At 43.3% G+C, this 24,591-nt stretch overlaps 1 non-coding gene across 1 annotated transcript; it reads right to left on the minus strand.

Annotated features, from left to right (window-relative positions):
* Positions 1–23,392: 23,392 nt before the first annotated feature.
* LOC138512713 (U1 spliceosomal RNA) lies at positions 23,393–23,556 on the minus strand. The gene has a single exon (XR_011281496.1). It is a non-coding gene; the product is annotated as a U1 spliceosomal RNA (small nuclear RNA).
* Between the last annotated feature and the right edge of the window lie 1,035 nt (positions 23,557–24,591).

Here is a 24,591-nt window from a genome sequence, read left to right on the forward strand (position 1 = left end):
ATTTGAGGTGTTGAAGAGCAAAGCTTTGTGAAAAAGAGTTAAACGTTAAGGAGAAATAGTCTAGCTAAAGAAGTTGTCGGTACTAACTTATACGTTAGGCTGAGGACATTGAGAACTTGGAGGGTTTTGAGCTGTGATTTGTTGGAGTGCGCTCATATTTGTTGTTTTATAAATGTGTTTCTTATAAAGCACTGGTAATTATTGACTGTCAATTGAGACTTGTCACAATGGAAGATGTTGCTCCTTTGATGCATCTGTACAAAACCTTGCCAAATCACATGCACAAGCTCAAACAGTATAGTGTGGAATGGGTGAAAGGCACGGCAGATAAGATGTTCATGCCTTGGACACAAGAGGGATCTTTGGCAAAGGCGGCATTGCAACACATGACCACATACTTGCATGCCATGTACACAGTAAAGAAATTAGAAAAGAGGTTAGCTATTTTAGAGCTTTGGAAAATGTACCAGGATCTGCCACCTGAGGAATGGAAGCTTAATCAGTGTAAGGATGCAGGTGTCGAGCCTTCTACTCCCCTTGTCTTGCCTGAGATAAAAAGCTTCAGTACAGAAAGAGAAGGATTGTGTCCATTAAAGGAACTAAAAGCGGAGACAGGGTATAGTAATCCAATATACAAACCACCTGCTTACAACAGTGACAATGGTCCAGAGGAGACTAGGAAAAAACGAAGAGACCTTTAAGGTCTTACAAAACAGGGAAGAGAAAAGTGAGAGACCGAATATATCAACAGACATAGAACGGGAAATTAAAAGATGGAACAGAGAAAAGGATAAAGCTGATGAGGTAACACGTGTACAGAACAAATAGACGGGAGGACAGATATTGCTTAAACTAGATGGGAAAAGCATTGAGGAAGTTAGGCAAAGGGAAGATCAAGATGAGCAAGATAGGAAAGACAAGGAACGAGAAAAGAGATGACAAGAAGATGGGCGAGAACAGCTGCATCAGGAAGAGCAGCAGAAGGAGGAAGAAAGGGCAGAGCACAAAGTAAGTATGATAACAGACAGAGGGCCATAGAAGAACAGGCTGGACAGGACAGAAAGTAGGAAGAAGAGGAAGCACAGAAATTGATAGATAAAAGTAAAGATACAGAGGTGAAAAGAAGAGGAAGGGAGAAGAGTGGAGGAAAGGAGAGAAGAAATAACAAAGGAAGAGGAAAGAGTGAGATGGGAAGCAAGGAAGTGGAGAGAGAAAGATGAAGAATTAGAATGAAAAAGGAGATTGTGAGAATGCAAGATTAATTGCATTCAGAATGAAAGAATGGAGCCAAGACCAGTGATACAATGGAACAATATAGAAGAGTTTCTCCTGTTAAAGTGAGCAACATCAGGACCATCTTAAGTTATATTAGATGAATATTTTGATATAAGGAGCATTGGTGAGAGGATTGATAAAGCCTATCAGGATTTAAGAGAAAGAGGCGAATAGGGAAGCTGAAGAAAGGAAGATCAATCTATAATCTCCAAATCACGAGGTGAAGCGGGAAGCTCTCTTGGTTTTGACCACAGAGCCCTGTCTTTAAGTGGGATAACTTTAGACAAGGGTGAAGGAGAAGAAATTCATACTAGTTGGGGACTAGACATGTCAGATGACGAGAGAGAATCCTTCTGTGGGGAAGGAATGAGTTTATGCGCTCCCAGAGGAGGCTTACAGGCAGACAAGGGAGTAAGATGGTCTGATTTATAACTACCTAAGGATAGGATACTAGAACATATAGCATGCATAGAACACCCTAATGGACGATTGTATAGCGAAAGGGGAGAATCGCCACCTTCTGTAAATCTGTTAAGGTCTCTACCAGGAAGAAGGTGATCAGGAAGTATTGTTCCTACCATGGATGGTCAGATGATAGGAGCAGATTGTGGAATAGGTTTTACGCAATTCCCCCTGTTAGAAAAGGGAGGGGCGAGACCACAATATATTCCATGGCCACAGATGGACAAGGATAATTTAAGGTGTAATCTTCCCAGCTTAACGGCGGGTGCAGGGAAATTGATTTATGAGTTAGAGAAAATTACCGGAGGACAAACCTTATCAATAAGCTATATTAAGAGTCTTTTAGCAGCTATTCCTGGGGAAAAAGCAGATTACATTTGGGCAAGAGCAGGCTATTTGGGTGTCTCAGCACAAAACACAGTTCACAATGGAGCGTCATTTAATAACTGTAGGGCAGATGTTTGGAGAGCCCTTAGAGTACAAAATTTCTGATATGTCAGATATGGGTGCGATTATGACATGAAAAATGAAAGAAGATGAAGATCTGCTTGCTTACATTCAGTACGTTAAAGAACGCTGTTCTCTTGAAATGTGCGAGCCGTGGAGTAAAAAAGTGGTGGTATTTTATCACATTTTGTGTCAGGGACTGCCTGCGCCAGTACAAAGGCAGATTATGAAGTTATTGTGAATGGAAGCAAAACATGGTCTGAGATACAGTTAACTATAGTGCATCACTGTCAACTGTGACAAGAGATGAATAAAAAAATGACAATGCTAGAACAATTGAGGAAGCCGAAGTTAGTTCAGAAAACATTGCCAAAATGCGCCATAGAAGGAGCAGTTTGACAAGCAGAGAAGGTCTAGAAGTACAGCAAGCAGTGAACATGTTACAAACAAATAATCAGCGCCCAATGAATCAAGGAGGAAATGGGTGTATACCACGAGCTAGAGGCATGGTTACAGAGGAAGGGGCGGATTTCAGAATACTCAAGGTGGGTTTCAAAATGGGCAGAATGAGAATCAGAATGTGCAAGGAGGATTTCATCAGAAAGGGCTAGTTAGATGAAACCCTACTGTATGTTGGACGTGTGGAATGACAGGGCACATTATGTGCACATGTGGGAGCTGTGGTGCTGGAAATGCATAGGAGGGACAGGGCCTCCGAATCCTTGTCCTTTATTGCTTTTTATCACATGTCCTGACTTGTTTTCCGCACAGGAGTTCACGTGGGACTCCTAGCAGTGTTGCTCTTCCTGTATTTGGTTTGGTGAACAGACCCTTGAGATACCCTTATGGCACCCATGGGTGGGAGTATGACCCTGTACTCCTAGTGTATGTTTTTGGGCACTGTGTATGGCCCACAGAGCAGGTTACGGGCTGATGGCAGCTCCATGCAGAAGTGACAGGTGCCCTGAGCGTCCTCCATTTTGGGATGCCCAGGCCCTGTCATTGGAACCAGTGGCCTCTTGCTTTCTATCGCCTATAATCTTACTTTTTCCAAAAGTCCCAGGAAGCCCTGACTCTGTCCTTTCCCTCTGACTGGCTGTTGGGTGGAAGTTCCATATATGGTGTTGAGAGGAAGTCCATGCCAGACTGACTGGAGCCTTCCCAATGACGGTATGTGGGACCTGGGTGAATGGAGTGTGTGACGAATATGCATTCTGTGTTATGGGTATTTAGTATCTGGTGTTGGACACAATGACCGAGTCAGCCCTGCCCGAAACTGGTATGAATGCAGTGTGTAGTACTGAATGGCAGACTGCTTGTCCAAATACACATTCTGTGTTGTGAGTGTCTGGATGGAGAAGAATGACCTGAATGTGCTGTGTGCCTGATTGGCTGCCTGACTGCTTGAATGCCCTTCTGAGTGAATGGTTGTGACCCAGCAGATTGAATGGGAGATCAACAGTATATTTGGGGGCCTCTCACTGCTAGAAATCATTCAGAAGCTGAAGTAGAAACTAACATTGAAACGGACGTCGTTCAGAAGCTGAAGTTGAAACTGATGCTTAACTTTGAAGCTCACTGGAAGAAGAAGAACTGCTGCTGCTGTTTCGCTAATCTGAAAGCTGCTGTGCCTTAAAGGAACTGATCCAAGAGAGGACCTGGCTAGGAGACCTCTCCCCTAGCTACAAGGGAAAATTGTGCACCAGCTGATTTTTATGAAATCTCCCTGGTAGATAGACCTATGAAAGGTTGCCAACCAGAGACAGGGACTGCCATGGAATCATAAAGAGAAGCTCCTGGACATTTAAGTCCATGATGGCCCCTGCGATCACTTTTGACCTGTCGGAGAAAGTGAAGGCCGCCGAGGACCGAGGAGAATCCACTGGTGGGTTTCCCGCCACCTGAAGACCTCAGACACGCCGATGAAGCTACTGAAGCCTGCCGTGGTCATGTTCCATTCGCTGACCCCAGACACTGATGGCTCGATGTGCTTGCTGGGCCAAAGTTTTTCACTGACTCTTTGCAGCAACGAACGCTTGTCGTTGAGGTACACCGCATGCCTCTTCTTCACAGGATGTTATCAAGCTTTCATCAACAAGCACTGCGAAGATCTAAGCTGCTCCCTCTACGACAACGTTTGCCTCTTTCATCGGCGAATTTCGACGACCCGTGGCTCCTCCCTTAAAGGGAGTGCGCTCAAGAAGGGCCTGTCGATAACACACTGAAGAATTCTACGATACCATGTACTTTGGGACAGTAGAACTTTTATAGGAGATAAGACTCTAACAGACATCTGGACTGGGCTTGTAGTGCATCTTCATTTACAGAACGGTGCCTAAAAGTAGGGGCTCAGTACTCTGCCAATTGTCTAACCAACTTGTTTTCCTCCTAGGTCTATGGTTGATATTGTTTTTCTGTGTTGATTTGTATGCTATTTGACTGAGTACAGTTGATGCATTTTAATGGAATCAGGATAATCGTGGTACCACTTAGACCTTTATATATTTACCATTTTGGAATTGTAAGAGCACAAAGTGTGTTATTGTGATTGTGTATATAACGTGAACCTCATTTATATAAAGAGCTGTGTTTTTACTAACATAGTGTGTGGACATTCCTATGTGGGTGCTTGCGGACTACACTGTACTTAAGAACCAGCCCACATCACCTCCTGAGAAGCTAGACCTTGATAGTTTGCAATGTTTACCAATATAGAGAATCTTGGCTTGTGTCCTCTGTGCCTCTCCTCTGCCATATAGAGATCAGGAGTACAGACAGTCCCCTCCGGTCTTTACGGGAGCCAAGGGTATATACGAAATGGTGAGTATTCAAGAGGGGGGACAGTTTATCTGCCAGTTTATAGCTCACAGGCTATGGGTGGATTCACCCAAGAACAGACATTGTATCAGGCACAAGCACCACAAGTACAACAGATACAGCAGCCACAGAAATCCTAACAGTCATCATTGAATTTACTGCAATGGCAGTCGCAGCATGCCCCGATGCAAATGCAGCAGAATACGAACACAGGACAGGTATTGACACCTAGAATAGGGGGTGTCACCGTAGTGGGAGGGAATCTGTTCACAGGTACAAGAATATGTATCCACAAAAGGGCAGCTCACAGGGCGGCTTGATGTGTCCAGTACTATCTATGACATCAGACCCTAAAGAGGAACCAAGGGTTGATGTGGTTATAGGAGTCATATCCATTTCATTTTTAGTTGACACAGGGTCTACTCGTTCATGTATACGAGAAGGAAAATACCCAATGTTGGGAAATACAATGAATGCTCAAGGATCCTGTGGAGCTACAAGCAGAGTTCCTTTTACTGATGTTCCTTTTACTGATGACTTGTCAGTCTCCATAGGTCTGTTCCATTATTGTATTCATGGTAGACACCATTTTATATTTTAGGAAGAGACTTAATGACAAAACTTAACATTACGATTTCCGTTACTGATGAAGATATAGTGTGCTCCACTCCTGGGATACACTATATGAACGTGGGTGAATTTATATTGGCATTTACAGGGCAGATGGCTCTGCGAGTAGTGCCGATAAAACCAGAGGTTTTCCTTTACAGGGTGAGCATTCTGTTAATACGGCTACCTGGTTTGGTTGGAAAAACTATGAGGATACCTGATGCATTTCTCTTTAGAACACAAGTACCTATGGATGAAGAGGGGCGACAGACGATCCCCTTAGAGTTAGATGCAGCTATAGTACGGGGGGAAATGGCATTGCTTGAAGGCAGAGATGACGAGGGTAGACCATGGAGAACAGTGATTGCCATTGGGGAAGGGTGCAGGTTCACTGATGTCACTGACGATGACATGTTTAGAGATGATCCATCAGATGATGAAGTGGTGTTCTTTATGAGCATTAGGTATTAGATCAGAATAGAGAAAAACGAGATTCCACAGCGCTTAGCAATAATGCGACAGTGCCCAGCATTTTTGAGGAAGACCTGGAGAAAGTGCCAAGTATTTTACGGACTACAGGCCCCTATGAGGTAGGCCTGTGAAAACGAGTAGGAGAAGTCAAAATAAAGCTGAAACCAGGAGCAATTTTACCTTGAGTAACGCAATATGCAATGGGCCTCATTACACGGTATGCGGTAACCATGGCGCTATTAGCGCCATGGTTGCTGCCGGTATTTTACCGTGTCCGCCTTGGTGGATGGCGGAATTACCGCCCTACTCCAAGGTGAGCGGGGGCGGTAATTCCCCATTCACCAAGGCACTTCCCCATTCCCATTTTTACCCCCATAGGGCTCAATGGGAATGGGAAAGGAGCTAATTACGGTACCGCAAATTGCGGTACTGTAATTAGCACCAAGGTCCCTTTGCGGGCCCGTTCCTTAATGGCTGCTAAAACCAACCATTGAAGTCCGGCAAAGGGACCTCGTAGTAAGGCGGTAAGGGTTTACCAGTACCGGTGTCCTTACCGGTACCCGTAAACCCTTACCGCGTTCCGTGTAATGAGGCCCAATGTTTTAGGAGGCACATGAGTACATTTTTGAAACTATTGCAGCATTAATGAGGCAAGTTATTCTGGTACTATCAGAGTCATTGTGTAATACTGCAGTGTACCCTGTGAAAAAAATAAAGGGAGGGTCGTGGAGATGGATACAAGACATGAGACCAATTAACCAGATTGTAGAGGCTGAGTTTCCTTTAGTTACAAACCTGGCAACGATACTATGCAGTATCCAAGTAGAAGCACAATATTTTACGGTAATTGATTTCAACAAATTCGACTGAAACATACTAGGCTGCCCCGGGGTACTGTGAGTCCCCATTGAAATTTGATAGAGTCCTGCAGATGGACCTTTGCAATATTGATTTGAAAAGCACTGTGATACAGTACGTGGATGACATTTTAATTTGTAGCATGACAGAAGATGAGTGTAGCCAAGACTTGATACAATTTATGACTATTTTGCAGACAAGGGATACAAAGCAGCCAAGGACAAGTTGCAGTATTGTCAAGAAGAAGTCTTGTATAGAGGTCAGTTGATCTCACATGAGTGTAAAAAGGTGACACCTGAAAGGGCTGAAGCAATCATGAAAACTGTCAAACCGCAAACAATGAAACAGATGCAACGATTCTTGGGATTGTGCAATTATATAAAAATGTGGGTATTTGACTACAGATCCTATACGAGACCCATTTTGCAGGCTTTGAAGAAAGAACAGGTGAATAAGGAAAAAATAGAATGGAATGAGAAAGGAAAGCAAGGTTTTGAAGAGTAAAAAAAACAATCTGTACAGCTCCTGTTTTAGGAATTCCCAACTATGTGGAGGAATTCTTCATATTTTCACACACTGATGGGACATTCATGACAGTGGTACTAACACAGAGAACTACGTTAGGGTATAAACCTTTGGCATATTACAGTGGAATTTTAGACCCAGTTATGAAGGGCATTTTCCATGGGTAGTCCTATGAAATTGTTTGTAGAGCATGCTTTGTTTGCCATTTTGAAGAAACCTAAGGGTACATTGATATCTCAGAGCCCTTCTGTGCACAAAGTTATTATATCAAATCCAGCAATTACAATTGTAAGATGTAAAGTGGTGAACCCCGCCACATTTATAGCTGAACCAGTGGCAGAGGGTGAGCATGTGCATGATTGCGCGAATTATGATGAATTCTACGATAGCGTACCACGTGTTAAGAAAACACACTTTCAGAAGGGGAGATTTTTCTTATTGATGGTTCTTCAAAAGTTGATCAGACAAGTGGGGAAAGGCATTCTAGAGCACCTGTAGTGAGGCATAGGGCAAACTGTGAATTTGAGATTGTGGCAAGTGTAAGACTACCGTCTCACTTTTCAGCACAAGCGGCAGAATTGGTAGCGCTTATTGCAGTGCTTGAAATATACGAAGGACAGGAAGTGACGATATATAGTGACTCCACCTATGTGATGTCGACTGTACACACAGGGCTAGCACGTTGGAAAAGGAGGGGCTACCTCTGAGCGGACGGCACTCCAGTGCAACACACATCCTTATTTGATGGGCTTATTAAGGCACTACAACTCCCAGTAGCCAAAGCAGTCGTTAAATGTGCAGCACATACTAAGCAAGCTGACTTTATCGCTCACGGAAACAAAGCCACTGCTGCAGAAGCAAAAATGTTTGTGTACACACCAGATATTTCAAGTTTTGATGCTCCAAATGTTAAAGAAAAGGTGGTTAAAATGATGGTGGTAAACAAAGGGTTTAATCATTTGTCCAGATCCCACTTAATGGAAATTCAAGGTAGTGCACCACAGGAAGAGCAAGAATTGTGGAAGCGAAGGGGGTGTTCTTTATTCCGCAAAGAAGCCTTATGGCAGTAGGACAGTACCGGAAAGCTGGAGATGCCAGTAGTATTATTAAAGGTAGTGCTTGAACAGCTGCACTATCCAGCGCTTCTAACTAGGGAGAGTCTTGCTGCAGCTATTACAGAATACAGGTTTGTACCGAACCACTTAGAGCAGGTTGCATTTTATGTAGTAAATTGCATTAATTGTCAAAATTTTGCTGCTGGGCATACACTGTGAACAATTAGAGGAGTAATTCCTCGACCAAATGGTCTATTTCAGAGTTTACAGATTGAGCATTTTGATATGTGGCAAGTATGTAGTGGATATAGGTATCTGATAGTGGTGGTGTGTCCCGTCTCCAAGTGGATCGAAGCAAGTCTCTGTGCACACCCTGATGCCACTTGCGCAGTGACATTTTTAGTATGTGAAGTCTTTCCAAGATAGGGAGTGTGTCAAGTGCATGATCCAATAATGGGCCACATTCTGTTAATGAAGTATTTGAACAAATAGGGTTGTTATTGAATATTAAACACAAGTTTTCTTCTGCTTATCACCTGCAAGCAAACAGATAATGTGAGAGACATCCTTCTAAAAGAGAGAGTCGCTAAGCTAAAATTGACACTGAAGAAGGGATGGCTATATTGCCTACCCTTAGCTTCATATGCCCTAAGGAATGATCCTGGTTTAGACCATCACCTCACACCCCACGAACTAGTGACAGGGAGACGAATGAGAATGCATTTGACTCCTCCATCGAGGAGCAGAAATGATGCCCAGAGCTCTCCAAAACTATTAGGAAATGAATTAAATTAATATTTGACAGGTATGACGGCTTGTATCTCTGCCATTTTAGTTCAACTTAAGCGCAAGGGGGGGTCGGTCTCAGAACACAGATGAAGAAAATTCAGCAGCTCAATTCGAGTGATGAGGAAGAAGAATGATGATAAACCAATGGATTAACTGAAAGGTGTAAATGTGCACTTGGACTGTGGCTGCCGTGAACAATCCTTATAGATATTTTAGCAGGTGTGTAAATCTATTTCTTGAGTCACAGAGTTCTTTGAAAATGAACTTTAGAAAGTTGTTGACATATCATGGATATGATTATGCAGCAGCACCTAATAAGGAACTGGAAGTGTGACCAGTACGCTAATTCTTTTTGTACAACGCAATTGTTTGGTTGAACCCATGGTGTGCACAAACGACGATGCCCATAGGATCTTACTTGCTGTTTTCGTAGATATACTTAAAGCTCATCCTGCTATTGTTGGGCGTAGCATTAGCATACCTATTTTTCTGCATGACCCTAAAAATGGCCCTGCGATAAGGTGGCTGCTTATGTCAATAATTGAACAGATTCTACAGTTACCTGATTTTCCAAAATTGCCTGATTAAAAAGGTTTTTACTTCCTTAAAGGTAGTATACAGGCATGTTGAGGAAACTTGAAAATAGCACGATTTCAGAGAATGAGAAACCTCAAGAAATACCCAAATGGCACAAATGGTGTGGATTAATATTCTGGAGTATAATATATGCATGTAAAGTCCCTATTTTGGTTTTTCTGTTTCTTCTGGTGCACACCTTTTACTTCATAGTTTCAGGAATAGTAGAAGCTCCTTAGGTTCTCCCTACTTTAGGAAGTCCTACAGACTAATCCATTTTAGACAAGCCTAGGTCTCGAGTGCTTTCTTCCCAAAGCTGAGCTGCTTTGGAGTTGTTTCCATGGGCTGCAACCATTATGTTGGGAAGACGCAAGAGAAATGCAGAGAAAGATGATAATGGCATTAACACATATTTACACAGTACAGCACACTTGTGTGGTATCATGTGGTATCAGCATGTGAAAAGGTGTGTGAATGGACATCTAAGGAGTGTTGCTACGTCTGCTCTCTTGTACCTTATGCCATGAGTAATGCCCGAACTTTCATTCCTAGAGAAGTATCAGAGTATGATGCCGGATGTCGCATTCACCTTGCTGCATGCATGACCCAAGGACAGTTCCAAGGACATTGGGCCACCTTGCGATGTAGATCAAAATATTAATTTCTGTTCCAGGATGATTATATCAAGACTACACAGATGGAGAAGGAGACTGCATGGAAGAGCAAGATGCTCACATATCCTGGGGCAGAACAGGATGAAGTAGTCATTGCAGAAATTGAGAGAATGCACTGCCCAGATAAAGATAAATTGGCCTGGACACCTGGATGCTCCGAAAGAACGGCGATGCTAGTCTATGGACAAGTAAGGACCAAAAAGGATGTTGGAAGATTGAAGTTCTGTGTAGCTCATCTTTTAAAGAAAGAATATGTACAAGAAGTACAAAAGGTGAATGAAGACTGTATAAAGACATGGGTTGAACATGCCAAGCTGCTGACATGGGTAGATGAATGAGGACCAAGGTTTGTTATCCCACTGACAAATGCGACATTGGCATTGCAAGTCCGTGGTTACCATGCCGGTAAAAACAGCATGTTTCCGCCGATCTTGTAAACGGTTACCGGCACCTAGCTTCCCGATAACACCGGGACATTAAAAGTCCCGGTGGACCGGGAGCTAGGTACCGGTAATATGTTCTTCCCCACTCCCATAGTGTCCAATAGGACTCTATGGGAATTGGACCATGAAAACACTGGCAACAGTAATAACGGTGCTGGTGCTTCCGTGAAAGTCTGTGGGCGGGTGCCGGTCTGCCCGTCAAGTCAGACCTGCCACCCACCCACCAGACTTGTATTTTGCCGGTCCAGAAACAACAGTGCCGATAAGCTTACTAGGACCGTTTTTTCCAGACCGACAAAGTTGTAATGAGGTCCATTGTGTTTTCAGCAAAAAGGGGGAAGATATGTGGGAGATAACATAAGTTGTAGACTATAGTTGATGTTTCTGGTATGGGAGCTGGAACAGGAGTTCAGATGGATCGGTATTGTGCATGTGGACCTAGAGCTTATATAAATTTGCCCAAGGATTGGGGCGGAACGTGTTCCTTAGTGCTTGTCTATGCTCCAGCGTTGGTGATTCTGAAAAAGTGACCTGAATATTGGGGAATTTCCAAAAGCAGATGCCAATTTGAGGAGAAGGAGATCACTTGAGTTCCTCAACTGAACAAGGAGAGAGAATTACTTTTCAGCTAAATCATTAGAAGCTTTCAATGCTATTCCATATGAGCACAGGCTGTTCAGCAAGACTGCCTCGATATCCACAACAATCTTTTTGCCTGGGATCCAGATGATGGCAAATGCCAAATGGCTACAGATTACCAGATGGGAACTCTTGCAGAGGATCAACACCACCATTGAGGGATTCAATGCGATGAAGGAGGAATTGAGAGCCGTAAAATTGATGACTCTCCAGAACAGATATGTCCTTGATATGATCACAGCAATGGATGGAGGTGTTTGTGCCAAAATCGGGCCATCATGTTGCACGTTCCTACCTTCTCATGATGACGAGAATGGGACCATGATGGAGGTCATAACATTGCTGACAGTTACTTAACACGATGGAAGACGAGACAGAAGATATTGCAGATGATAGCTGGTTCGCGTGCATCTTCTCATGGGTTCCACAATGGATGGTGAATATCTTCATGCTCTTGGTAGCCATACTTGTGATGATGATGATGTTTGGATTCTGTGTAATCAGGATGATAATTACACAGTGTAAGAAGACAACAAAGAAAGCAGTAGGAATGAAGTTCATTATCAAAGTTCAATCGGAGCAACCAAATGCCTCTACAGGAAGTCCCGACCCTATTCTGCCTATATGTTGGAAACTGGAAAATGCGACACGTGCAACAGGAGTAATGATACCAATAACGCAAAGACTCTTTGAAACAAGGTATCCATTGAGAAGACCCTATGATAAGTACCCCAGAAAAGCTGATGATCTCTTGAGAAAAGCACCTGAAGAAGTGTTAAGATGTGAAAAGGAGAAGCTGGTGACGCCATGAAGAATGAGAATGACGCACTGAGAAGGATGACCAGAGAAGATAATATAGAGGTGATATAGAATCTGATGAAGTAAAGATTTAAGAAGGCTTTCATGTGCTGATTGAAGATTGCACGATTCTGAAGAACACTGAAGAAAATGCAAGCCATTTGGTAACCGTACAGACGCTGTAACACAAGTAGTCAATGTATTCATAAGGCTGGCTATTCATATTATATAGACTGCAGGCGGTGGCACCAACATATATGTATATAGAGTTCTGGACATTTGATGATATATTTTAATAAGCGAGTCTCCAAGAAGGAAGATGGATTTGAAGCTACGTGTGTCGCAGCAAAGAATAGGCTTAAATTCAGAGCAAAATCAGAGAGGCTGTCTGGCTTGATGTCAAAGACTGGAAGCAGCCAAGAATTGGTTATCAGCGTGCGAAGAACAGTACATGTGAAAAGCCCAGGCATCCCTTATTAAAGTTGCAAAGAAGGAACACCATGGATGCCAAAGTTTCTTCATTAAAGACAAATAAATGCTATAATACGAGCACATTCACAGTCTCTGATCACATGAGTTGAGGATGAAAACAGATGAAGAGCATGGTGCACTGGACTGGAGATAACAAATAGCAGGTGCTCACACTCCCATATATTCTGAGAGGCGAGGAGCTACTGCAAGGCCAAGTTCAAAGACAATGTGAATGGCAGATGGCATGAGTGATGAGAGATGGCAGGCTAATTGGGAGGAAAGATAAGGTTGGGTCCACCCACCAGCACCTGGGGTACCAGCTTACGTGCTTCTAGAGTCTTTTATCTTCCAGAGAGTACAAGTGTGCCAAGCAATATAGAGGGCCGTATAACAAAGAGCCTTATAGTTTATGAGCCAATGAGGTGTTATGATATGATATGATTGGTTATTTATAACACACTTAATACTCATAGGTTTCTAAGCGTGGACCCGGGGAACGAACCTGTGTTGCTCCGTGTCATATGCGGGATGTAGTAACCCACTTACAGTCTGCCCTGCGGCATCTCTGTGTGCTGGTGGCACCAGAATCATCAAAATGGCCACAAAACCCCTATGCGTGCCAATACTTAAGGAAATTGCGCTTCACAAAGCACAAAAAGATGGCTGCCAAATCTACCATACATTTTGTCAGGAGTGGAACGGAGAAGTCACTTCTGAAACATGTCATTGGGCTGCCCAACTAGTGAAAATGGAGCCTGCATGAAAAGCAGTGCTGACTGAAAGAAATCCAGAATCTTGCATTTTAAATCTTTTCTTGGTTGCTGAAAATACCGAATGCTGGTCCCAAGCAACCACAAACACCTAATCTTCCTGCTGGGTGTCACATTTTACTGAATTCAAGAAACCATTGTGAAATTGCAATATCATGGAGAGCTGAATTTGTCACAAAAACATCCACAGCCAGTTTGCCTGCCTGTGGGATCTGTCAAAATGTGGGCGCAGTACAAGCAGCTGCCTGAATGCTGTTTCAAAAGCCCCCATTAAGACTGTAAACTTGTTCCATTAAGATCGAATGTCTAAAATCTAAGTGACATGTTCTCAAAAGTAACCTAGGTTGTAACTATTTAAACTTCATGGTTTAGAGCCTGGAATCAGTGTTCTAGATGTTTGTTTGAAAATTACAAGTTTATTTTAAACAAAGAAAAATGTAACAAAATGACATTTAAAGTAAGCTGAACTCAAAGACTCCAAAGCCAAAACTACAAACAACTTCTACCACAGGGCCAGCCACCTCATTTCTGCTCTCTAGACCACAAACTCACATTCATGTGTTGATTAAGAGGGGAGGAGCACTTGGGCTGCTCCGGGAAGGACACAATGGACTTCCTCTCAGGCAAGGAGATGCTAATCAGGATGGTTCGTAAAGGGCCTATGCCAGAAGGAAGGGGGGTGGAGATTGCTCCTGAGCTGCAAGAAAGCGAAGGAGGTGGGGACAGACAACTTTTGTTGATTCACAATGGACCAAAAGCATATTTCTAAAAAGACTGATAATTTACTGTGTACAATTGTAAATAATATGCAAACCCCGGACTTCTGAACCTAATTTATGGCTGCACATTTTAAGAGAAGCCAGAACTCTGTGCTATGTTCTGAGAAGTAACTGTAGAAATTGTGGTTTTATAACAAATGTAATGATGTCCAAAGTATGAAACTTCACACACTTATGCCTATATGCAATGCGCACAGTTGTACACATTTTTGGACAAACTAGATATGGTGTTCTGACCCAAAAGGGCAGAATTCTGTCAAAAGCCAACACAAGATCCTACAATGATGAGACTTGGAAGAGCACTTGCTCCATAAAATATGTGATCTAGATATGTTATTGTTATAAAGTTTGCAAAATTGTAAATATGTGTTATACGAAAAGTAGATTTCATGTTCAAAAGCCAAGGGGAGGATTCCCTAACTCATAAACCCACATCATCATGATGACACCCTGTTTTCTCCTCCAATCAAGGGAGAGGGAAGATTCTAACCTATAGCCAACCTAGGGGGCGTGCTTAGGATAATCCTGCATACACACCCCTTTATCAAATGCATAAATAGAGAAAGCTGAGGACTTAGAAGGACAGACAGATCCACCTACCATCCCAATCTTGGTGAAGCACCCTGAAGGAGATCCATCCATACTATCTGTTCCAGACTCCAGAAACTTTGCAAGCAGAAAGGCTCATTGCATAGCTGAACCACTTTCAGCTGGGCCTTAACTTTCAGAACCCATCCCACAAACTTAAAGGGGAAACAAAAGAAACAGCCAGGCTGTGCTGTACTGCTTGCCTGCCAAAGAATTATCTTCATAACCAACAAGGGCAGATTAAACCCAATCCTGTGCCGCGCTGTGCTGTGCTGTGACCAGAGAGCCATTGCAGATCCAGTCAAGTCATGCTGTGACCAGATAGCTGTGAACCAGAGCCATTGCTTACCAGTCCAGTCCGGTGTGCCCAGCAGCCTGTCCCAGTCCGGTGTGCCCAGCAGAATGTCTGACCAGAATTCCTGACAGTTCTCGTTCAAACCTCTATAGGGAGTATCCTTAGTATAGGACTGTCAGTAGCCTTTCTACTGTCCATAGCAATCCCTATCTAAACCCATCCTCTATTATGTTCAAAACTGCATTGTTATAAATATCTTTGTATTGCCTGAACTCTCTATCTCATCCCTACTATCTTCCTTCTGCAATAATATTGTTAAACCAATCTTTGTGCTGATATATTTCATCTGGAGAAGGCAAGCCTCTCGGCAGGCAAAAACCTGATCCTGAGGTGTCCTGGTCTGGTGGCTGTCTTGTCGTGTAGTATTGCTTCTCCATAGTCCATCCCTAGTGTAAAGAAATCCTGTTTGTTTTTTCAAAAGCACATCCTTGTTTTCCAATTTGCCTCTATCTGAAAAAAACAACCTCCACAGAAAAGTCCATAACTTCTTCCATTTTCAAGCTAGAAACAAAATTTCCAAAGCTTTCCATAGACCCAAAAACCGCATCTCAAATCCTTATAGTTCTTCCGCGATTGCGATTACCGTGCATGGAAAAGTTTGCCGCAAATTTTTTTTTGGCAAAATCTATAATGTGTAAAACAGCTTTCAATTGCACCCGACCTCAAAATTAAGTTTTCACATTGCTTTTTGCTATCAAATCATTGCTAGTGTTTGTCTGCAACCAGATAAAGCGGCTCCCATTAGAATTTAAACAATTTCAGTGATTTAAGCCATATTCAGTGTTTTGCCTATGCCATTCAAAGCCAACTTTAAAACATTAAAACCATTTTGACAGTTTGCCAATCAGTTCTGTTTCTCTCTTGTGTTTGCTGGGGGGAAATTGGGATTGATATATTTGCTTGAATTCTGCACTCCTGAAACCTGTTCTCTCTCCTCCTATCTCTCTACATTGCATATTCGGGAGTTGAGAGGTGTGCATGGGGAAATAGTAACCACATTGCCATTAGATCTGAACACACACCCACAAAAGTATTATTGATGTGCTGCATTGTTTTTGCTTATTATTACTCTGTGTTATTAAAGAGATTGCTTAGTGTGACATCACCCCATTGGTGATCATTGTATTCCTATTAAAAATAGTGTGATTATATTGTGAATATATATAAATAAATATTTTAAGTTTGCAAACCAGCCTGATTCCTGGTTCAGTGTGAACGGGGGGGATCCAAGAGAGGGGCGTGATATGAGTGGTACATCATTTAGAATAAAAGAAGTTTCAGACACAAATAAATAAGGATTTCAGTTGTGCATTACATGCTAGGCATTGACTTAGGTGAAGTGCCGGATTGAAATCGCTTAAACGTCTTTCTTCCAAGGCGAACACATTGCCCCTGAGCTATCCTTCCGAGAGGTGTTGTGTTTCTAAATATTGTTGAAAATGACTTGCACAAAGGGAGGGCATGTGTGGCCCACCTGACTATAGGGACCCAATCACAGTCCCAGCCCCTATCAAAGTATACTTAGATGTTGCCCTTGAGCCAACCACAATCCGTTGTAGGTTTTCTTAATTTGCCACATAGTATGACGTCATGAATGACAGGGTTTTGCTATAAAGATGTGATGTTTTGTAAAAGTTGTTGAGATCATGCTTTGCGACATCCGTGGATGTCCGTTGTACTCCCTGTTTTAGATAATTGTTAAAACAGTGTTATTTGCCCACTTCCTGAGTCAGTCTTTTTGCATAGTTTGAGAAGTTATTCTCTGTCCCATCCATAGTATGACATGTTACCTTGAGTAAAAGTGTCTAAGGGTTCACAGTATTGATTCTTACTCTCTTGGTTAATGGCTTTCTCACCCTCTTGCTTTTGAACCTTCTGACTTGGTTGAATAGGATGAAACCAATGATGATTCTCACTCTTGTTTACTGCTCCACTCACTGGGATGAGTAGGGTAACCACAGTAATTATTCTCACAATTCCTGATGCTGGGACAAGTAAGAATAGTACAGTTTTTATTCTCACACTTCTTGATACTGGGTTAGCCTGGGACGTGTATGATTATGATATGATATGATAGGTTATTTATAACACGCTTAATGCCCAGAGGTTTCAAAGAATGGACCCGGGGATCAAACCTGTGTTGCTCCGTGTCGTCTTGCTTCCAAGGCGAGCACGTTGCCTCTGAGCTATCCTCACGAGACACAGATCCTGAGATTAGTCCTGTAGTTATAGTTATTCTCACTCTCCTTGCTACTGGGACAGGTATGATTACTCTAGTATTTATTCAAACTTTCCTGCTACTGGGATGCGTCTGATTATTCCAATTGTTATATTCATTTTTGGAACTAGGCTGACTAGGAGGATTATGCCAATCATTATGTCCATCTCTATCCCCACGTCTCTGGCTTTCCCCATTACCTTCCTTGTTTTGGGGCCTCGTTATTGGGTTGGCATACTCTTTCTGAACTTCTTCCTTTTTTGCCAATACGGCTCTCTTGGTTGGTTTTCATGCTTCTTCGTATACGCGTTGGCGTACTTTGAAAGCAGTGATATTGCTCGCTCTCTCCCTTTCTTGGCCACCAACGCTGGTCCTCGCCTTTGTTTCTGTCTTGGGCACCGCTCAGTGTGCTTCCTGGTAAGTGGTATTTTCACGGAGAGGGGTTTTCTCTCTTTGCATCTCTCAGCCACCACTCCTCACTGCTGTGTCCCTCCTGGAACAACAGTCTGCCTCACAGCCTCTTGGTAGGATGTCTTTGGAACAGTGCTTCCAGGGCTCCTCTTCCTCCATGCTTCTTCCCTTGGTCGGTGTCAGCATTCTCTCCAGTTCACCTGCCTCCCTCCTGGAGCTGGTTTGAAACTCCTATATTTCTCTTTCTTCCAGGCTCTCTCCTCCCACTTTTATGATGCTTGTCTGATGCTTCTCCAGCATTCTTTGGGGGTCATTTCTCAGTGTTCGTGCCATACTCTCTAAAACTTTGTTGGGTTTCTCTATTTCAGTACCTAGCAGATACTTGCTCTCCACGACTCCTTAGATCTTCTTAGTCCCAGTAACCAACAGATACTTGTTTTGTTCTGAGGCACCACAATAACAAACATAGATAGATTTCACTTGTTCTGTTCCAACACAATAATTCTGGTTGGATTGGAATGGGAGTGCTTATGCCCAGGGGGTTCTCTACCAGTGAGGTCCCATATGCCTCTACGCCTAAGGAGGGTATTGCATAGCAGGATCACCTCCCTAACCTCACAAGGAAAGGCTCCCCCTTGGAAGAGGTGATTGGATCCCTCGATTCATCACTGTTGTCTACACTAAATTGAGTCATGGGTGTTCAAGGTGGATATTGGGCAAGTGTCCTTAAACTTACAAACATTGTGAGGCTGACACCACCATCGTACTGAGCAACGACCGCAAGCCTGTTCTGCACCTTATCGGATCTGTGACTGTATGTGGGAATGCATTACTGTTGGGTCTGTGACTGTGTACTTTGCACGACAGATCATGAGAATGGGCAAGCAAACAGGTCTGTGTGTTCACCAGCCAACAAGATTGGTACATAAGTGGTCCATTTGTCATGATACTAAATGCGGGGGGGGGGGTGAGGTGGACATCCAGTGAGCTGTTGCCAAGAGAGAGAGTTGTAGGCAAATTACATTTGAGCAGATGACGCCTCCTAAGGTGGGCTGGGGCTTCATCATGGACCACTGCAGTGAGCTGATTGCAAAGAGTTTCACTCAGATATTTGACATTTCATCCAACTCCAGGTGTCAGTACTGTAATTTAGAACAGTGACTGTTGGGGTGATGTTTATTTGGGGGGCATGAATGTGCGGTTGCACCTTGTTGGGGCAAGTAATTTGTGGAAGTGGAATGGGCATGGAGTGATGCAAAGTTTGGGGAGCAGATTAGTGGAGGTACTGGGACTAGGACTTGTGGTTGTGGCCTTAATGTGGGATTTTGGGGCACAGATTAGCGGAGCTACTACATCGAGGACTGGTAGGTGCAGCCTTAATGTGGGATGTTGGTGCGCAGATTAGTGGAGGTACTGGGACGAGGACTTGTGGTTGCAGCCTTATTGTGGAATTGGGGAGGTGGGGGTACATATTAGTGGAGGTACTGGGACGAAAACTTTTTGGTGCAGCCTTAATGTGGGATTAGTGAAGGTACTGTGACGGTGACTGTCGCAGTAGAGGAGTACAAGTAATGCAGATTGCTGATAAGTAATCCATGATTACTTCTTTCCCATTGGTCTGGCCAATGTCACACTTCACACTGTGGAACAGAGTACTTTGACAGCTTTTTGTTCATTTTGCGCTAGGATGCGTGTTGTGGATGTGCCCAGCGCTACTCATTTTTCTTTGTGCTTCAAGTTTCTGTGCGTATATCATTCAGTGAAACATCTCCCAGCTGAGTATATTTGGGACGAGCAATCTTCGGGCTCGTGCTTCTACTTTGCATGGACTCAGAAATTTTTCTTTGAATTGGCGCCTAAAAACTTAATATGATTTCTCAAATTCTGGCAGGAGAGGATGTGCTGAAGAGGAAGTGTGGGTATGCTGATTACCCCATAAATTGCAATAAACAGCTGTTACGAGTACGGGTGTCTATTTGATAAATAAATATAGCAAATATGTTTGGCTATTGGTGAGTGCTGGGGTTTTAAAGTACAGTAGCATCCATGTGTGCCTTTGGTGTATGCAAAGAAAAAAAACAAATGTACATCACATGCATAAACAAAAAAAATGAAATGATTCACGTTAGTTTGAGCAAAATAAAAAGAACAGGCATGCCTTTTATTAACAGGGATTTATGGTGGTTTCCAAACACCTAAATAATATAGACGTCTCTCACACATCATAATTATTATATAGTTAATAGGAGATTCTTAAGACTGAAGACGAAATAACTCACCTAGTTGTTAAACGGTATGAAGGCATATTTATTTGCTTCTTTGACTATTGTGTTTTTTGTTTCTGTTAACTGACGTTTTGAAAAATTCATTTTATAGATGCCAAAGAATCCCTTGCTGTTTGTACATGAAGCAGGCATGTAATAAAGCGTTTGCTGACATTTTACTTTAGCTAGACAATGTAAACTTACCTTTAATGATATATCAGGCACCATAAGGGGTCAGATTACCAAAGAAACTTCACTTTGTGCTCTGCACCATGTCAATCTAGCACGGATTTCTGTTTATTAACTTTCTAGTAACTATCATACATTGCGTTGTTTTGAGGCACACCATGACCACAAAGGAGATGCAATTATCAAAGAGTATCTAAGTGCCTGTTTGATCATTTCTAAACTGAACACCTCTTTGACAATGAACAGTTGGCCTCACTGCAGCATGGTGATAGCTCATAGAGGACTCATTTAAGGACACTTGGGCCCTGATTAATGTAATGTTTTGCACTGTGCGAAGTGACTTTTCAATGGTGAAAAGTGACTTTGCACTGCCAACAAATGCCCTGATTCATAGAGCAGTACAACGTGTTTTTTACAGTGCAAAGTGACTTTGCACTGCAACAATATATTTGTACTGCAAAAATACACTTTGTACTGCTCCTTGAATCAGAGTGGAGCGGTACAAAGTGTATTTTTTGCAGTGCAAAGTGACTTTGCACTGCAACAATACACTTTGACTTTTCCATGAATCAGGGTGTTTGTTGGCAGTGCAAAGTCACTTTGCACAGCGCAACAAATTCCATGAATCAGGTCCTTGGCCAGTTAGTGTTGTCTTACTTTTTCTTACTGCCAGGTATGGTTACATGTTAAAAAGGTTTATCGAGTGCACTTGCCTTTTCATCTGTTTGCCACCTTTGTGCTGCAATGTCCCCTAATGAAGCCTACAATTTTAAAATGTTTTTCCCCACCTTTCTCGAAATATTGACAGGTAGCGTCACACAAGAACATATTTTGCAAAAAGTGTCCACTCTCTATCTTCTAATTGTTTATCATACATATATTTTACATTACAGGGAATCTCTCAGGGTTGAGAGCTGTGCCCCGCCACCATGCATCAGACGAAGCAGATGTAATTCATTTATTTTGTACGTGTTCTGGTACTTTGACTTCTATCTATTACGAGTGCTGAGACACACTGCTTCATGACGACTTCAAACAGGCGCTGTAGTTACTGGTTTTGGGAAGGAAATTAACCTCTCCCCTCCCCCCCAGGTGCTTTAGGGTGAGGTGAATCCCATAGATACGCTTGTGATGTATCAGGGGTTATGAGGGCATGCCAAGAAACCCAGCTCAAACAAAATATTACACGAAATACAGGTGTATAGACCTAGTGCATGCATATGAGTAAGCGCTATGTTTTGTAGTGATGGTAGAAATATTCAGCCCGCATGGCCATGCAGTAAACACAGGCCCAACGAAGAAACCCAAACAGACCCAAGCACTGATCGTAGGAAGACATACACTGCTAACTCCCATAGAAACGTACATTTTTTCCATTATTGTTGGGATTACCTGTTATACCAAGAAGGAATGCACCCTGCAAGGCATTGAGACAGCACCAGGTGCCTCACCATGCACATTTATCAAAACCAGGACCTCCAACCCCTACCCACCACCAGCTGCCACAATGCAAGACCCCTAAATTCCACTATAGTAGATCATCCCAGACCACCAACCATAAATCCAGTGGTCATAAAAAGATCTAAAAGAACACAGCCATTCCACCTTATTTCATTGTGACACACTTTTTAGTACGAGGTAAGGGGAGAAATACAATGTAGTCCAAAGCAAGGGTGGAAACCTTGGGTGCGGATAGTGCGATGTGGAATGAGAGAAGAAAGTTTCTGTTAGTGTGATCTTAAGACTCCCCCTGTGCCAGTCCTAGAGATTCCCAGGTGCCTGCCATAATAATAGAATAGCATTGTTTTACAATAGTAACTAATGAGGAACGTGACCTTCATTCCCTGGAGATAATGAGCCCAGCTGACCACACGTGATGGAAGATGGACGGACGGGGCTGGGACCAATAGCAGCCTGGTATCCCCAATGGAGCAGGGCTACCATGTATAGGGTCTCACCAACCAGCCATGCAGGTTTTTACTGTATATGTGACGTAGTACTGACAATGGGACTCCTCTGACCCTCTGCTTGTACTATTTTTTGGCAGGACGTTCTCGAGCAGTAGAGTTCTTTGCTGGCTTATCTACTTTTTGTGCTATGAAAGCTTGCCTTCCTTTGCTGACCCGGACATGATCCGACGTGATCCCAGGGCCCCCTTACCTGTGAAGGCGTCCAGGCAGCGTCTCCGGAAGGGCTGCACCCACCTAAATCGACCAGTCCCACAAACATGTATCCCCAATTGGCTTTGCAGGAGCCACCTTTGCAGAATTATTGTCTCATCTTTGGAGTGGGGCACGGCTGTGAGGAGATTTGCAGGCTGGTGTTGTTGGAACCCTATGACAGAGGAGTTTGGGTGAACACATGCATGTGAGGAAACACTTGCAAGGGATACAAAGTAGCAGACAGATGAATGGGAAAGTGTGAAAAGTGCAACCAAGCAGAGATTGAAATTGGAAGTGTGGCATGTATGTGGTCTGTTTTGTTTTTTGCTTTTATTAACTTTTTAAGGAGAGTAATAAGGAAAGGAAAAGAGAATGGTAGGGAGCCTCTCCGAGTGAGGGGTGAAGGTGGCGCCACTCACATTGTGTAATAGAGAAGAAAACAGGAAAATTCATAGGTACCGCGTATAGTTAGAGGGTTCAGGAATAGTAGCGGTTGTTATTTTAGTTTGTTATTTTAGCTTCTTTTATTTGTGTTTTTATTGTAGAGGGTGGAGGCCCAGGAGAGGCATGTTGTGACACACATGTGACTTTTTCCTTCTTTCTCCAATACATCAGGGCTGTGGACCCCTGAGCTGCTCAGCGCTGGCCCTCTTGATTGCAGCAAAATAAACTCTGCTACAAGACCAGGGGCTCTGTGTGCAAAAAACCTGATTCACACATGTAACTTTCTTTCTTTCTCGAATAAATCAGGGGAAAGCATGAATGCAGTCCCCCACTACCAGAAATAATGCAGTCGAGTATCCCACATTTGGGGACATCGCAGGGGTCAGCAAATCCGATGTGCAATGGATGAGCCTCACCCTGAGAGATCTGCCTTTATGATCACAGATTCTCCAATGCCAGGTAAGTATGAGTTGCAAGCGAGAGAGCAGGGGTTGGGCCCGTTCTGGAAGCCCCGCTTAGTGTGGGTGAGAAGGCAGGCACTGACCGAGTCCCAGCCCTCCCGGAAACCAATTTATTTATTTATGCAATGTTTGTTGGATCCTATACCCAACAAACATTGCATAAATAAGTAAATCTGCCATGTCCAGGTATCCGACACACATTTCTTAAATAAATTACCCGGGTCGTGGCTGAGGACTGTAACTGCCTCTGGTGAATCCTTGCACGGGGTCACCAGAGGCAGTTACAGTCCTCCACCACGACCCAGTCCTCAGCCACGACCCAGTTAATTTATTTATGTATTTATGCATTGTCTGTTGGATACAGGTACCCAACAAACATTGCATAAATAAATAAATCTGCCGGGTCCACATTTTTTTCTTTTCTTTTCGGCCGTGTAACAAATATAACCCTAATCCTTTGTCTTTGCTCCTGAGCCTTGCGTGTCACATAAAATGGCTTGGAGGGCCGAATTGTGGCCCACGGGCCATGTGTTGGACGCCCTTGGCCTAGGGCATGAGAATTTGCGTTCCCGTAGGGGAGAGGAAAACGGGTGGAGCACGTTCGATGAGGCCGAGGACGATGAGGAGGCAGAGCAAGGACCTCAGCATACCCCTAGAGTAGAAAGCGTGTGGGAAGGCAGATTGAGAAAGAGGTTTGGCCAGGTGGCAGTATCAAGGAAAAAGGGAAGTACGAAGAAGGGTGAGGGAAGTAAAACTGTCCCAAATTCACAAGGGTACTGGGAGACCACACTTTGTGCAATGGGCACAGATGAATAAAAAACAATGTAATACAGGCGCTTCCGACACTTACGGGGGGCACAGGGAAATGGATATATGTATTTGAAAAACAAACAGCGGAAATTCCCCTAGCACTAGGAGAAATCAAAATCCTATTGGGAGCCACAATCAGAGATCAGGCTGCCGATGTGTGTGTGAAGGCGGTGTAACCGGGAGTAATTCTGAGCAACAATGCACACAATGGAACATCCTTTAAAAAGAATC

This window comes from Ambystoma mexicanum, chromosome 6p (assembly GCF_040938575.1).
Source record: "Ambystoma mexicanum isolate Mex_15411 chromosome 6p, UKY_AmexF1_1, whole genome shotgun sequence".
Lineage (NCBI taxonomy): Eukaryota > Metazoa > Chordata > Amphibia > Caudata > Ambystomatidae > Ambystoma > Ambystoma mexicanum.